General features: G+C 49.1%; 1 pseudogene; it reads left to right on the top strand.

Annotated features, from left to right (window-relative positions):
* The first annotated feature begins 7,123 nt into the window (after window positions 1-7,123).
* LOC103691957 (ferritin light chain 1 pseudogene) lies at window positions 7,124-9,917 on the top strand (annotated as a pseudogene).
* The last annotated feature ends 2,572 nt before the right edge of the window (window positions 9,918-12,489 follow it).

The raw sequence follows: 12,489 nt of genomic DNA on the forward strand, positions 1-12,489 counted from the left end.
GTTTCTGGGTTCTGTTAGAGAGCAGGCTGAGCAAGCCATGATGAGCAGGCCAGTAACATCCCTCCAAAGCTTCTGCATCAGCTCCTGCCTCCAGGATCCTGCCCTGTGTGAGTTCCTGTTCTGACTTCCTCTGATGATGAGCAGTGATGTGGAAGTGTAAGCTGAACAAACCCTCTCCTCCCCACTTGCTTTTGGTCATGGTGTTTCGTCTAGGCAATAGTAACCCTAACTAGGATAGCAGGGAAACTCTTAAGTTTGAGTAAAGATTTAGGTTAATTGGAGTAAATGCCCTAGAAAAATAAGAGAGGGAAGTGGCCCCAAAGACTAGAACCCGGTGTCTTTGGACAGTTCTAACCATTATTTAGTCTTCAGACTGAATGAAATTGAGTTGTCTCCTGTCAATAAGCCTCCTTACACTTTAAATAACAAGTTTGGGATGACATTTAAAACCTATTCCTTCCCACTCTACCTGAAGCCATCTTGGTGTGACACAAGTCACACTTTGCCAACAGTTGACGCCAGAGGTTGGGGTGTGGCTCAGACAGGTGCTGATCCAGGACAGGCTCTGGGCTCCATAACAGTGACAGTGTTGGTGGGGTTGGGCAAAGGAGACTGCTCTGAGGGGTTGAGGGTCTCGACTTGCAATCTGGCTCTACTATAATCAAGGTTGTGACCTGGGTTAAGTCACCAGATCCCTTTAAGGGCCTTCCCTCATCTGCCTGAGAGGACTACAAACCCCTCCTCAGAGGAAAGCTCTCAGAATTCCCGTGGACCGTGTGGCAGATGCTCAACAAGCCTGCAGTCAGCATCTTTTCCTTTCCCCTCCATTTATAGACTGTGTTATACTTCCCATGTTTTCTACAGTCAGAAATGTTTGATCAACACAAAATCTCACACAGTAAGATGAAGTCTTCCTTCTTGTTTTATATATATATATATGTATATATGTGTGTGTATATATATATATATATATATATATATATATATATATATATGGTGGAACTGTGTTAACTGACTTAGTCAGCACTGCCTAACTAGAGGGCTAGAGATAGTGGGTGACTGAGGACATGACACTTATTTATTTAGGCATGAGGTCTTGCTATGTACCCTTAGCTAGTTTGGAAGTGACTCTGTAGATGTAGGCTGGCCTTGAACTAGATTCCCCCACACACCCACCCACTCACGCCTCCCTAGTACTAGGATTTAAGGGCTAGAATTAAAAGTGTATGTCACAGAGCTTCCAGGGACTAAGCCACTACCCAAAGACTATACATGGACTGACCCTGGGCTCCAACCTCATAGGTAGCAATGAATAGCCTAGTAAGGGCACCAGTGGAAGGGGAAGCCCTTGGCCCTGCCAAGGCTGAACCCCCAGTGAACGTGATTGTTGGGGGGAGGGTGGTAATGGGGAGAGGATGGGGAGGGGAAGCCCAGATAGAAGGGGAGGGGGAGGGGCTAGGGGGATGTTGGCCTGGAAACTGGGAAAGGGAATAACAATTGAAATGTAAATAAGAAATACTCAAGTTAATAAAGATTAAAAAAAAAAAGTGTATGTCACCATACCTGAGGCATATAGCCTTTTAGATGGAGTAGGTTTGCTGGTCTGACCTTTGAACCATTGTGCAATCCTTTGTAGACATTTTAGTTTATGGCCACGTGTTCCTAACTCCTGGCTCATACAGCTGGAACTTAATCACAGATATCTGGACCTGACACCATATTCTTGGGTATCTGCAGCGACAATGTTCCCACCCAGTTTCTCGGTGGTCCCTGTTCTCACAGGCTTCCCAACTTTAGAGCCCTGCAAAATAGATTTATAATTTGCTCCTGCTTTAACCTGCATTTTCGGTTTTTGTTTGTCTTTTCCTTTCTGGTGCCAGGGATCAAACCTACGGCCTCGTGCATGTACCCCTGAGTACATGCATGTACCACAGTGCTCTATCCCTGAGCTACATCCCTCGCTCCTCAGTTCTTTGTTCTAACATATTTTTATAACAAGTTCTTGAGACAGGGGCATGCAGAGGACTGAGCAGAGGTGTTCTGAAGCAGAGCACAGAGACCTGCTAATAGAGATTTATGCTTTCAGGGATAGGCCATAATAAAAAGGTGGAGGTTTTTTTTTTAACTTCTCTTTGAATTATGGTGGTATGTTGCCCATGATAGTCCCCAACGTGTAGTCTAAGGTGATTCTCCATCCTGCCAGTAGCTGAGGTTACACCTCTACATCCCAGCAGAATTTGGTTAAGGACTCACACCTCAACATGTCAAGGATTGGATTCCTTGCATCCTGTCTTGGCTCTTGCACCTCAAGCCAGGTGACCTTGTGCAAGACACGAAACCCTTCTGTGCTTGATCTCCTCACCTGTAAAAAGGAATCGTTACAGGAGCAATGTTGTGAGGCTCCGTTCAAACGCTGTAGACAGCTTTTGTCACAGGTTTGACACTTGCCCTTGTCATAGAGCCCAGCGTCACCTCTCAGGCTGTTCTTGTGGACATGGCCTCACTGTCCAGAGAAAGTTGATTGCCCCGGGGACGGTGCGGGTTTGTAGCGTGCATCTGGGGGGTGGGGGTTTCTGCATCCCTCTCCTTGTCATGTGGCCTTATGTGAGCCATTTCTAATCATCTACATGAGGGTAAAGAGATGTTATAATGGCAACCTGGTCGTGGAGACTACTGTGCTGCCTTCTCCCCTGCACCAGTAGCTGCTGCTGTCGCGCGATGCTTCATCTTCAGGCTCTGGTGGTGCGGGGACAGGGAAGAGAATCCAGAACCAAGTAGCCTCAGAGCAAGAGTAGAGAAGCCTGGTACAGCTGCAGGCTGCGATCACGCCCCTGTTGCCATGGCAACACTAGGAGGCTGCTGGGAAGGTGCTGGCTTCTAGCCTGACGAGACCAGGCTCCGCCCTTATTCAGCCAAGGCTCCGCCTAGAACACAAGGGACCTGAAACCTAGCACTTGACTGGCTGCCACCTGACTGGTTGCCTACAACGCACTGGCCACAGATGCCACCATCGCCAGATAATCTGAGCGTGTCTGGCTTTCTGACTGAACACTGATTTCACAGGTGCCTGACAGACCAAGACAGTCTGCTCTGTCCATCCCTACCACAGTTGACTGACTTCCCTAACCTAGCTCATGGCTTCTCTCCTGTAGGAGGCTTTTGTCTGAGGTGATCTAACTGCAGCTGACCAACCAGACCCTATCCACACTTGACAAGCTACATCTGACTGGTGTCAGCCACCTGTGTCTGAATGGTGGCAGTTTACTGATTGAGTCCATCTGTGCCAACTGCCCGACTTCCCCTTCCCCCAAACCCCAACACCTCAGCTTTATGAGATCAGATGGGCTGGCCTAGACCACATCTGGATCTGAGTGCCCTAACTGGCTTCAGAACTACGACGAGGCTACTCTCGTGGGTCTCCACAACACCAAGATGGGTCAGCTGACCAAACCCTCAGCCCACTTGGCATGGCTGCTGATTCTGCCTCTCAATGGACCTGTACCTCATGGGCAGGGCATTCTATGTGACTGGGCCTGCCTGATATCCTTCCATGGCTACCTATGTCTGACCAAGCTTGATTCACAGCATCAACTCTACCTGCCTAAAGGCCATGATGGCTGACCACCCTGGCTTCATCCGTCCCTCATACGGTAGCCATTCAGTAAGCAACAGTCCAATCTGACTGATTGGTTAGTCAACTGCATTGGATTGATTAGGGTCCTACTGCTGTGAGCAGACACTGCTTTCCAGAGTCCTAAAATCCACATCCTCCAAACAAAAACACAGTCAGGCCCATCACAGCCACACCCAAATCCCTGGTACCAACTTCTGTCTTAGTTAGGGTCTTACTACTGTGCGCAGGCACCATGATCAATGCAAGTCTTATAAAGGACATTTCATCAGGGCTGGCTTACATGTTCAGAGGTTCAATCCATTATCATCAAGGCAGGAGCATGGCAGCATCTAGATAGGCATGGTGCAGGAGGAGCTGAGAGTTCTACATCTTCATCTGAAGGCTGCTAGCAGAAGACTGACTTCCAGGTAGCTAGGGTGAGGGTCTTAATCCCAAACCCTCAGTGACACACCTACTCCAACAGGGCCACATCTTCTAATCCTGCCACTCCCTAGGCTGAGCATATACAAACCATCACAATCCCGTTTGTCATAGATGCCCATAAGGACTTCTTCGTGCTATTTGTGCAGGGTCTGAGACCTGAACATTTTTAACGATAAGACTCAGCCTTGGGGGAGCAATGCTTGGGCACCAACAGGGAGGGGGGCTTAGGAAAAGCCTGAGATGGAGCAGGTAGCAGGAGTAGGAGTCCAGGCCAAGTGGTGGAAAGCTGCAAGAAACAGCAGGCTGGGGAAGAGACTATAAGGTGTGCAGATCTCCTACCTCAGAAATCTAGTTTTGTACCAGAAGCAAAACCTAGAGGAGCTGGCTTGGCGTGTGAGAGCCTCCAGTAAGCATATGACCTTGTGCCTCTTTTTCCTTCAGATATGGGAAATCTCTGCGTCCTGCTTTGTGGAAGGGGCATCCTGCAGACCTCCCAAGTTTAAATCTCCCCTGTCATGTCTATGTGGGACCGCCAGGCTGATCCCACGGAGAAGCTTCATCTCTAGAAAGAAGCTCTTTACTGTAAGAGGGGAGGAAGTACAGGCTAGAGACTTTTTTTTTAAAGTGTATCGATTGCACGGATGGGTATGCTATGAATTATATCTACTGCTATTAATGCTAATAAAATGAGAGCACTGGACAACCTATCTCAGCGGAACTCTAGCGTGCTAAGATGTTGTCTCTCCATTAATAGCAGGGGCCTGGCTGCCTCATTGGCTTCATTATCAGTCAGAGGAGTGTGATGGGAGGAAATGATCAGCTTCTCTCCCAGGGCCCTCAGCCAGTGTGTGCAGTGGGCTTCCCCAGGGGGTTGGGAAAAGAGGCAGCAACAAATTGGACAGAGCACTTTGTACCCCATTTGCTTCTGCATTCTGCAAGTATTCAATAAGCACGACATGGCAGCGCTGCTCAAGATGTTCATCCCGTTTCGGTGGAGCACAGGCATGGGCTCCAGGAAGCCTTTGCTGTGGGTCTCCATTCTGGTCCCATCAAGCCTGTGCACAGAGTACCCGCCATTTGCTTTCTGACCTAAATGAACAGAGTGGGAGAGGTCAGAGAGAGGGAAGCTATCCAGAGTGTGTTTGCAGCATCAGGATGACGTAGGGACTAATTGAGACACAAATCCATGGGCCCCACAATAGGTGACTGAGAGATTCTCAGGGCTGGCTCTGGTCCCCTGTGTTTCTAACAGGTCCTCAGGTGATGCTACCATGTGAGAAACACTGGTGCAATGACTGAGTTTGTCAGCTCTGGTGTCAGAATTCCCAGAATGCCTTTCTGGGAATTTCTACTCTACTACATGGGAGCTATGTGACTTAGACCTACCTAGTCCTGGAATCCTTTTATGGCTTGATTCTCCTCATTTGTACAATCTGCATAATTATAGTCGCTTTAGACGGTCATATTAAGTAATATAAAGGACTTAGCATGTAATTTCTATTCTGGGATTGCATCCTGGAGACATATCCCTGCATGTGCCGAGTAACATATGCACAATAATGTCTACAATAGGAAAGAAACGCCCTAAATATCCAACAGTGGGAGTCAGGGTGTTCAACATTGCTTTGCCACAGAAAGAGTAAGATATCGCTTTCAGTTCTTATTTTATGCGAGAGACCGAATTCAGACCTTGGGAATGCTACACACATGACTTGCGGTCTTTACACAGGTGAGCGTGACTCTTGATAGTACTCATATGAGGAGAACTTCCAAATAAAAACGTAAAAAGGTACAGAACAGCTTGTGTTTGCAAAGGAAAGTAGTTAGGGGGCGGGGTGCCAGGGAGACGGCTCAGTCTGTGAAGTACTGACCACGTGGGCATGAAGACCTGAGCTGGGATTGCCAGCACCCGCGTGCAAGGAGAGCACAGAGGTGCACATCTGTATTTCAAACACTGGGGTTGGGGAGGAGGAGACAGATGGGATCGCTGGAGTTTACTGTCCAACCAGTCTAGCCAATCCATGAGCTCCAGGTTCCATGAGAGACCCTGTCTCAGCGGCAGAGAGCAGCTGAGGAAGACTCCCAGCATTCACCTCTGCTCTTGACAGGCACACCCACATGTGGGGGTGTACACCCGCGTGCAGAAGTCCATACAGACAAAGGAGTCATAAAGTTTAGACAGCTGTAGGTTCATATACACATATATTGTCTCTGAAATGAGAATTTAAAAACTGCTAATGTAGGGGGAGATTGTTCTTCTAGAACAACCCACTTGACTTTTCTTTTCTTTTTTTTTTTTTTTTTTTTTTGAGCTGGGGACCGAACCCAGGGCCTTGCGCTTCCTAGGTAAGCGCTCTACCACTGAGCTAAATCCCCAGCCCCCCCACTTGGCTTTTCACAAGTGCCTGCATGTAACTCCAGTTCCAGGGGACCTGACACCTGACATACATGCAGGAAAAATACCAATGCACATGAGAATAAAATAAGAATAAATATTTTTAAAAGATATATTTATTTCATGTATGTGGACATATGGTCACTGTCTTCAGACACACCAGAAGAGGGTATCGGGTCCCATTACAGATGGTTGTGAGCCACCATGTGGTTGCTGGGAATTGAACTCAGGACCTCTGGACGAGCAGTCAGTGCTCTTAACCACTGAGCCATCTCTCCAGCCCAACAATAAATAATTTTTTAAAAAAAAATTTAAAAACTGATAATGGTAGGAGAAGAAATATATAGCTGGAAACAACTAAAGGAAAAAAATGTATATATAGTTTTTAAAATCTGATCTTAGCCAAAAGTCTGAGAAGTGTTGAGAGATTAATTTTAAAGTACATGTATCTTGGCAGCTCCTTGGAGGTCCTGTGGATTTGTGTCTTGCTTCAATAGTGTTTGGACGGAACAGACGTGGGGGGCGGTATGGGGGGAGTGGAGGCACTCTCACTTTATTAGCTTCCAGCCACCTTAAAAGTCTCACCAGTCGCAGACTCTGGTATCATCTCCTTGCCACCTTCGGCTCCTAGGACCAGCCAGCACCGTCTTTGTGGTTAGCCCCATACTCCGGATCAGCCATGACCTTTCAGATTCGTCAGAATTATTCCACTGAAGTGGAAGCTGCCGTGAACCGCGTGCACCTGCCGGCCTCCTCCATCTACCTTTCTCTGGGCTTTTCTTTTGATCAGGATGACGTGGCTTTGGAGGGCGTAGGCCACTTCTTCCGAGACTTGGCCAGAGGAGAAGCTCAAGGGCACCGAGCTTCTCCTCAAGTTGCAGAAGGATCTCGGAAGCTGTGCACTCTTCCAGGATGTGCAGAAGCCATCTCAAGATGAACAGGGTAAAACCCAGAAGGCCATGGAAGCTGCCTTGACCCTGGAGAAGAACCTGAAACCAGGCCCTCTTGGATCTGCACTCCCTGGGTTCTGCCCGCACAAACTCTCACCTCTGTGACTTCTTGGAAAGCCACTTCCTGGATAAGGAGGTGAAGCTGATCAAGAAGATGGGCAACTGCCTGACCAACCTCCGTAGGGTGGCAGGGCCACAACCAGCACAGACAGGTGTGCCCCAGGTACCTCTGGGCCAGTATCTCTCTGAATGTCTCACTCTCAATCTCTGCTACCAAAGGGCTCCCTCCTCTGCTCTGCACCAGCTGCCTCAGGACCTCCACCTGAATGAACCTCTCAAGCTACTAGGCAGCTTCGATGTTCTCTCACCGCTTGCAGGTATACATACATGCAGATAGAACACTCATATACATTAAAAGAGATTTTTCTAGTGTAGTCTTTTTTTCTCTTATTCACCTTTCTGGGCACTGCTGACGAAACCCAGCCAGGTTCATGTATGCTGTGCTGTCAGCGACTGACCCTCTTCCTGTTTGCTTGTCTAGAGTTATTTATTGTATGTGTATGAGTGTGTTTTGCCTGGGTGTATTTATGTGTGTGCACTACATATGTGCCTGTGCCTGTAGAAGTCAGAAGAGGACATCAGATGCCCTGGAGCTGGGGTTATAGACATAAGATTGTAAGGCTGGCTGCTGAGAACCTAACCCAGGTATTCTCCATGAGATGCTTAATGGCTGAGTTCCCCCCACTTTTTTAAAGATTTATTTATTATCTGTAGTTGTCTTCAGACACCAGAAGAGGGCATCAGATCCCATTACAGATGGTTGTGAGCCACCATGTAGTTGCTGGGAATTGAACTCAGGACCTCTGGAAGAGCAGTCAGTGCTCTTTTTTTTTTTTTTTTTTGGTTCTTTTTTTCGGAGCTGGGGACCGAACCCGGGGCCTTGCGCTTCCTAGGTAAGCGCTCTACCACTGAGCTAAATCCCCAGCCCTTGCAGTCAGTGCTCTTAACCACTGAGTCATCTCTCCAGCTCCAGCCCCTACTTTTATTTTTTCATTGTATCTCTGTGTGTTTCGGGGTATGGTGTTTACATGTTATACATTCATGTATGTACATAAATATGGAGGCCAGAGGTCAACATCAAGTGTCTTTCTCAAACACTCTCCACCTTATTTTTTTGAGACAGGCTCTCTCCCTGAACCTGAAGGTCATGGGTTGGCTAGACCAGCTTGCCAGTAAGCCTCCAGAATCCTCTTGTTTCTTCTGCCTGTGCTGGGATTCCGGGCCTGCCCACTATGCCCAAACATTTTCATGGATGTTGGGAATCTGAACAGGCCTCATGCCTGTGTAGCAAGCACTTTATCTCCTGAGCATTTCCCTGGATGAAGAAGCCAAGCTTTAGAGAGAGAGTCCATTGCCTCAGAGAGAGGACATAGGCAGCCCCAGGCTCTCCAGAGAAGCAGGGGTCAGTCTAGGGCTCTCTCGGGGAACCCTACATTCTCTAAATGTCTACCTTCACCTCATTAATTGCTTTGCTTAGGACTCCTCAACCGGCTTAGACTAGTTGTGGTTTAATTCCCCGACCAAACTTTCTAGACTAACCCCTTACCCTACCCTGTGAGAACTCTCTAACTTGTGGTTGCCTCTAACCAAGAGCGCCCCTGCTTTCTCCATGCTGCGTCTGGTCTGCGCAGCCTGCCTGAGATGCCTTCCTCCTTCTTGTCGTTTATGAAGACTAAGCTTACATTCCACTCTCTCCAAGAAGTATTCCCTGATTCCTCCAGCTCATAAAACTCTTTCCCATCTCGAACTAACGCAACACATTCTTGTAAAACCCTTAGCGTTTGACAAGAACTGCAGGATGGTGCCTTATACAATGGCAAGGACCAGGAAGGACTGGTTCCTTATCTCTGATTCTCCGTTTTTGCAGCTATAAAATTATGCAGATGACCATAGCCCATAGCTGTCCTTATTGTCTCGGGAGGCCCCGGTGAGCATGGTCCTGAGCAGCCTGGAGCTGGGAGCTAGTCAGAAACGGCTCTGCTTGTCCGTTCCCTGATGTTTACTTGGCCCAGGGGCCTGGCTTGATGAAACCCAGCCCTGTTACTGAGCACCTTGGGAGGCCTCCCTCCAGGGTCCCTCTGTGCTCAGACAGTGGCCCTTTGTGGAGAAAAGGAGTGGATTGAAAGAGGAGACTCTGGAAACCTTTCCCTCCCCCTGCCTCCAGCAGCCCTCGGCAGCAGCCTGGACTATCCTGTGCCTGGGTGGCCTCTGCTTCAAGCCTGGAGGCTGGTGAGGTGAGGCAGAGCCTCCGGGCAGCCAGCTAGGCAGAGAGAGTGAGAAGGGGTCCCACAAGGATGGCCTGTTGAAGCAAAGCCTACTTTAACTCTCTGAGGGCTGCTTACTATATAGGCTCTCCAAAGAGGCTTCTTCCCCGCCCCTCCCCCTCCCCGGCCAGAACCACAGACTTCTGGCTAGGACAGAATGTTATGCTTTGTCCCTTTTAGCCAAACCTTAGGGACTCCTGTACCCAGTAAAAAGATGGGGAATCTTAACATGGAATGCCAAGCCTGCCGTGGTAGGAGTCAGAGAGAAGGCGACACCAGTGTACAGCAATGTGGCAGTGCAAAGAAGAGCCCTCAGCCAGGTTTCGTGGCACACCTGCCATCACAGTCCCGGCACTTGGCAGGTGAGGACAGAAACACAGTGAGTTTGAGGCTAGGCCGTGTCACAAGATGATATCCATCTCACCCACCAAAGGGCCAGGGCAGTGGCTTAGAGAGTAGTAGGATCACCCGGTGAGCAAGCTGAACTCCCTGAGTTTGAATCCCCAGAACCAGTGTGAAAAGACAGATGGGCTATGCTAGTGTGCATCTCTAATCCCACTGTTCAGAGAAAGAGAGAGAGAGAGAGAGAGAGAGAGAGAGAGAGAGAGAGAGAGGACTGGGAGAGAGAGAGGGAAAAGAGAGAGAGGAGAGGGAAGAGAGAGGAGAGAGAGGAGAGGGGAGAGAGAAAGAGAAGAGAGAGAGGAGAGGGGAAGAGAAAGAGGAGAGGGAAGAGAGAGAAGGAGGAAGAGAGAGGAGAGGGGAAGAGAAAGAGGAGAGGGAAGAGAGAGAAGAGAGAGGAGGAAGAGAGAGGGAGGAGAGGAGAGAGAGAAAGAAGAAGAGAGAGGGAGGAGAGGGGAAGAGAAAAAGGAGAGGGAAGAGAGAGAAGAGAGAGAGAGGGAGGAGAGAGAGAGAGAGAGAGAGAGAGAGAGAGAGAGAGAGAGAGAGAGGGAGAGGACAGATGGGGGTCTCTGAAATCTGAGAGCTGTCCTGGAGCACTCCCTGAAGGATCAGAAACCAGAAAAACCCTGCCTCAAAACAAACCGAAAAGGCGGAACCACCTCCCCGAAGGTGTCCTCTGACTTTGAATACACACAAACCATCCACATCACACACATTCGCTCACGCACATACACCTACACACCGTAACAACCCGCAAACAAACAATTAAACCAGGCAAGAAAGGAGCAGTCAGAGGCTTGGATTCCAGTCCCTGCTGAGCCTGAGCCACTCTCTGGATGACATTAACCAGTGGCTTTCCCTTTCCTCTGCCTCAGCTTTTTCAGTGCAGAATTACAGAGGTGGGGTAGACGACTATCAAGGATTTTTGCTATCCCGACTCCCCCCCCCCCCCGCCCCAATTCTTTGATCACCGAGAAGAAAGGGAGGAGCGGGTGGGCTGGAAGCAGGTGACTGGCGTGCTCACTGTGGATGCTCCAGGGGATTCGCCAGCAGTCGCTAGGCAGCCTCTGCTCCGTTGCTGGGATCCCCTCCCTCTCCAATGCTCCCCCTCGCCTGCCTTCCCAACCCACTCTGAGGGCTTCTTGTAATGAGGTCTGGGAGCTGTTGGATTTAGATTCGTCTTATTCTAGCTTTTGTTCCCACAGAGAGGGGCTCTGAAGGACCATGGGTGTCATTGACAGGTCCTGGGTGGAGTGGAGAAAGGAAAGGAATCAAGAAAATTAAGAAGGAAGGTGGGGGGCTGGGGATTTAGCTCAGTGGTAGAGCGCTTACCTAGGAAGCGCAAAGCCCTGGGTTCGGTCCCCAGCTCAGAACAAAAAAAAAAAAAAAAGAAGGAAGGTGGGATGGGAGAGGAGGAGCCTAGAGAAGAAAGAAAGGAATGTGAACAGGAAGAGGGAGGGGGAGGGGTAAGAAAGAGCCTGGGGCAGAATTGAGGAGGCAGAGGCAGGAGGATTAGGAATTTAAGGCCAGCCTTGCCTACTAATGAGTGTGAGGCCATCCTGAGCCAAATAAAATTCTGTCTCAGAAAGGGAGAAGGCCTGAGGAGATGACTCACTTGGTAAACCACTGGCCTTGCAAGTACGAGGATCTAAGTTTGATCCCAGGGCCCGTGTGCAAAGCAGACGCCATACGTGTTGATAATCCTGGCACCAGGGACGCTGAGTCAAGTGGATCTGTGGGGCGTGCAGGCCTCCAGGACTTGGTGTGCTCTAGGCCCCTAATCACAGCAGACCCTGTCTCCAAAAAAGGGTATCAGAGGAACAATACCTGGAAGCACGCACACACACACACACACACACACACACACACACACACACACACACAGAAGGAGAAAGGCCCAGATGGTAGACAGGAAGAGGACAGAGCCTGAGGGAGAGCACACACCTTGGTGACACAAGCAAGTGGGGGCAGCTCGGGTTGCTCCAGGACCACAGTTTGACTGGAGATAAGTGTGTAGACAAAACTACTTCCGGTCTGTCTGTAGGAAGTCTGCATGTGCGACTGACAAGTTCAAATCTTTCATTTTATTCTCTCCGTTCCAATCCAACAATTAAACTTGGTAAAGCCCAGAGGAACATTTTTATCCATCCAAACCTTCAACTAGGGCTGACGTACCATCCAGCTCCATGTTCCCAGAGTGGAACACAAAGTCTGTAGCTAAGAGGAAGTCAGTAAACACTGAGTGCTTAGGACCTGGGCTCAGAGATGGTAAAGTCAAAAGTTCCAGATTGTCCAAGAGAGATCCTGAAAAGATTATAGGAGAGCCAGGCATGGTGACCCATATCTTTAATCGCAGCAGTTGGG

The sequence above is a fragment of the Rattus norvegicus genome, chromosome 3 (genome assembly GCF_021556685.1).
Source record: "Rattus norvegicus strain SHRSP/BbbUtx chromosome 3, alternate assembly SHRSP_T2T, whole genome shotgun sequence".
NCBI lineage: Eukaryota > Metazoa > Chordata > Mammalia > Rodentia > Muridae > Rattus > Rattus norvegicus.